This window comes from Euleptes europaea, chromosome 17 (assembly GCF_029931775.1).
Source record: "Euleptes europaea isolate rEulEur1 chromosome 17, rEulEur1.hap1, whole genome shotgun sequence".
Lineage (NCBI taxonomy): Eukaryota > Metazoa > Chordata > Lepidosauria > Squamata > Sphaerodactylidae > Euleptes > Euleptes europaea.
The window spans coordinates 10,068,579-10,073,250 of record NC_079328.1 but is presented as its reverse complement, the minus strand read 5'-3'; the positions used below and the strand labels follow the sequence as shown (position 1 = coordinate 10,073,250).

At 46.0% G+C, this 4,672-nt stretch overlaps 1 non-coding gene across 1 annotated transcript; it reads right to left on the bottom strand.

Moving 5' to 3' along the window:
* Window positions 1–2,121: 2,121 nt before the first annotated feature.
* Window positions 2,122–2,193, bottom strand: TRNAD-GUC (transfer RNA aspartic acid (anticodon GUC)). The gene has a single exon. It is a non-coding gene; the product is annotated as a tRNA-Asp (tRNA).
* Between the last annotated feature and the right edge of the window lie 2,479 nt (window positions 2,194–4,672).

Sequence of the window (4,672 nt, the reverse complement as noted above, 5' to 3'; positions counted from 1 at the left end):
CTGTGTTTGACACAGTCGATTACGATCCTTTGACCCACTCCCTCGCTGGCACTGGATTACGTGGGACGGACCTTCAAGGTTGGGGACAGAGGGTGTCACTTGGGGAGAGAGCTTCACCATGATATCCACTGGTATGTGGCATCCTGCAAGGGGTGATTCAGTGCTTTTTAACATCTTTATGCGTCCCCTCACCCAGCTGGTCAGGAGGTCTGGGCTCGTGTGTCATCTATATATGGCTGACGCCCAGCTGTATCTCTTGAGGTCTGGGCTGGTGTGTCATCTATATATGGCTGATGCCCAGCTGTATCTCTTGAGGTCTGGGCTGGTGTGTCATCTATATATGGTTGACGCCCAGCTGTATCTCTTGAGGTCTGGGCTGGTGTGTCATCTATATATGGCTGATGCCCAGCTGTATCTCTTGAGGTCTGGGCTGGTGTGTCATCTATATATGGTTGATGCCCAGCTGTATCTCTTGAGGTCTGGGCTGGTGTGTCATCTATATATGGCTGATGCCCAGCTGTATCTCTTGATGGACGGCTGGCCGGGCACTGTCCCCAAGAATCTGGCCGTCTGGGTGCCATGGTGGAATGGCTAAAACAGAGTCGTCTGAAATTAAACTCGGCAAAGACGGAGGTCCTAGGGCTGGGGCGGGGTGGTCCAGATCAGTGAATCTAATTCCCCACTCTTGAAAGGGTTGATCTAACACCAACTTCCTGCCAGGAGTCTGGGGGTGACTCTGGATACTTCTTTGTCCTTAGAGGTTTGGGACACAAACACCGTCAGGACTGCACTTTTCCATCTCCACCGTCCGGCAGTTGGTCCCCTACCTGACCGGCTCTGATCTAGCCGCAATGATCCGTGGAACAGTCACCTCAAGATCAGACTACTGTAACTCGCTCTGTGCAGGGCTTCCCTCGAGGCTGCTCGGGGAAATTGCAACTGCTCCAGACTGCAGCAGCGCGAGTCCTGACAGGGACCCCATGGAGAGCACATATGCGACCAGTGCTCTGCCAGCTCCACTGGCTCCAGATTGAGTACCGGATCAAGCTCAAGGTTTCGGCACTGACCTTTAAAGCCCAAAACAGCCTAAGATCATTGTATCTGCAGGACTGCCTCTCTCGATATCCCCCCCACCCAAAAAAGCATTTGCTCTAAAGGGAAACAACTTTGTGGCGGTCCCTGGTCCCAGAGTTATCTGGCTGTCTTCGGCCAGGGCCAGGGCCTTTTTGGCTCTGGCCCCAGCCTGGTGGAAGTGTCTAGTGAGACCCGGGCCCTGTGGGACCTGCAGCGCCTGTAAGACAGAAATGTCCCACAAAGCCACGATGATTTTACATGCGCTGACCTCCCTCCTTCCCTCTTTCCTTTTCTCCTCCCTTCTTTTCCCTCCCCTCCCCCCATTTCCCCTTTCTTGTTGGATCCAACTAATAAATATGATCCCTGGCTAGTTGTTTTTGGGTTGCCCACTTTTAGCCCCCCCCCCCATTGAAGTTACATTTACTACAGCACTGGGGAAGCCACACTGTTTAGAGACAATACAAACAAAATGTTGAGTCTTTTAATTAGAAGTGGTTTTATTCTAAATTAGAAGTGATTTTATTGATGTAATATGAAGAGATGTGTTGAAAATGAAAGTTGCAAGTTATTATTATGATTGTATGCATTGTTGGAAGCCCTCCTGATCCCAGGATCCTGCCAGAGGAGCGTGGGGTATAAACTGAATAAAATAATAAACAAACAAATATGAGCGTTCAGGGCAGCTAGGAGGAACCGAGGGAAGGGGGTGCCGTGCCTCCAGAGCACATGATGGTTTTGGTGTGTGTGTGTTAAGTGCCGCCAAGTTGCTTCCGACTCACGGCAACCCTATGGATCAGTGTCCTCCAAAATGTCCTATCCTTAACAGCCTTGCTCAGTCCTTGCAAACGGAGGGCCGTGGCTTCCTTTATAGAGTCACCCCATCTCTTGTTGGGTCTTCCTCTTTTCACATGAACACATTAAGCCGCCTTCTACTGAATCAGACCCTCGGCCCATCAAAGTCAGTATTGTCTACTCAGACTGGCAGCGGCTCTCCAGGGTCTCAGGCAGAAGGTCTTTCACATCACCTACTTGCCTGGTCCCTTCAACTGAAGATGCCGGGGATTGAACCTGGGACCTTCTGCGTGACAAGCAGATGCTCTACCACTGAGCCACAGCCCCTCCCCTTCCTGCTGCCTTCAACTTTTCCTAGCATTATTGTCTTTTACAGTGACGTCTTCTCATAATGTGACTAAAGTACGATAGCCTTAGTTTAGTCATTTTAGCTTCTAGGGAGAGTTCAGGCTTGATTTGATCTAGAACTTACTGACTTGTCTTTTTGGCGGTCCACGGTATCCGTAAAACTCTCCTCCAACTCTACATTTCAAAAGAATCAACTTTCCTCCTCTCAGCTTTCTTCATTGTCCAACTTTCACACTCTTACATAGTAATAGGGAATACTATATATAGCACATGACAGTTTAGGTGGGGAAAACCATTGCGCCTTGCTCTTGAGGGGAGGGGTGCCCTCTTGGTTCTATGGAAGCTAAAAAAAAATCCTGTTCCACAGTTAAAGCCAAGTGCAACCTTGTTATTAAAGGTAAAGGTGCAAGCACCGGGTCATTCCTGATCCATGGGGTGACGTCACATCCCGACGTTTACTAGGCAGACGATGTTTATGGGGTAGTTTGCCAGTGCCTTCCCCAGTCATCTTCCCTTTACCCCCAGCAAGCTGGGTACTCATTTGGCCGACCTCGGAAGGATGGAAGGCTGAGTCAACCTGGAGCCGGCGACCTGAAACAGACTTCCATTGGGATCGAACTCAGGTTATGAGCAGAGCCTGGACTGCAGTACTGCAGCTTACCACTCTGCGCCACGGGGCTCCTTAACCTTGTTATTAATTGTAGTTTAAATATTGACTTTTGCCTCTGTACTTAACATCTGCAATTAAGTCAGTGCAATGATGGAAGTGTTTACATTTATTTTTATTATATTATTAATTTGATTGTTTATCATGCAATTGGAGCCTTCAAAACATCTACCAATCCCGAACCCTTTCTTCCTCCTTTTAAGGTGGTCTCCAATAACTGTCTACAGGCTTTAAAAAGAAAAGAAACCTGCTGTTTTACAGAGGGATTTAAAGAGTACAGTGGAAAGCTACCTAACCTTAATAAGACAGGTGTGGATAGATCTACAATACTGTTACTTCTGCAATCCCAGAAATCCTTACCTACTTCATTAATTGGGGTAGCATAAAGTCCCCAAGTTTTACATCTGAGAAGCCAGCTCTTGGATTAAAGGGTTAAAAATAACCCAGAGCAGTTTCAAGATCTATGAAATTAATATAGTCCTCTTTTAAAAAAATGGATTTTCCACAATCCTCTACAAACCTTGTTAAACCCATGGGCACTTTTAGAGTTTTGTGAAAGGGCAGTTGGTACCACAACAATATGGCTGCCACGGGAGGCAGGGTCAGTCACAACATGGCCATCATAAGGGGCAATTACAGAAGGCTGGGAAGTCCTAAACCAAACATCTTCATATGACGGGGGCAGCTATTTCTGAATGGATGCTCCCTGAAGACCCAAATGTGACATCTCCTGTGCCATTGAGGTGGAGGAAAGCCAAAAATGGTCCTTTGCTCTGGGGGAAGAAACAAGTAGGCACCAGGAAACCATGGTGCACGCCACAGTGTTTGGGATCATGGTACTACATGGATCAGATCAATGTAAAGAAAGGGAGGTAAGCACAAGTGTCTTCTAAATTCAAGGCATCTTGACAACAACTAATTCATTAGATTTTTTTATTAGAAAGGTTTAAAAGGGGGGTTTAAAAGAGTATCTCTCATATATCAACAAATACCATATTATACCATTGCTATACAATGTATGTTCAATATAAAAATGTTTCCTTTAAGTTGTATTTAATATTTACTCTAATTAATATATTTACTCTATAAAGCTAATTAATTTTTTTGCATTTTCCTCAGGGAACTTATTGTTCCAATACTGAACAAACAGTAACCAGCACTGTACAAACATGGATATCTTATCCATTAACATGACATACCATGTCCGATGTAACCACAACTCTACTTTCAATAAAAATTGCTGTTGCCAATTTTGAGCTAGCTGCATTCTAGCTACCATTAGCTGCCTCCAGAAGATTGTGCTTTACACATATTTCCTGCAGCAGATATAGCATCATAGTCATATCCAGATCACAATTTAATATCCCACAGATTGATTTGTGGATTTGATTCCAGTATTCTCTACTGATGTGGGACTCCTACCACTAGAGCCAGCGTGGTGTAGTGGATAAGAGCAGTGGTTTGGAGTGGTGGAGTCTGATCTGGAGAACCGGGTTTGATTCCCCACTCCTCCACATGAGCGGTAGAGGCTAATGTGGTGAACTGGATTTGTTTCCCCGCTCCTACACACGAAGCCAGCTGGGTGACCTTGGGCAAGTCACGCTCTCTCAGCCTCACCTACCTCACAGGGTGTCTGTTGTGAGAAGGGGAAGGGAAGGTGATTGTAAGCCGGTTTGATTCTGCCTTAAGTGCTAGAGAAAGTTGGCATATAAAAACCAACTCTTCTTCTTCTGAAAAAAAAAGATCTCATTTAGAATTTAATCTTCAACAGAGATCTGAAGTTCCCTCAAA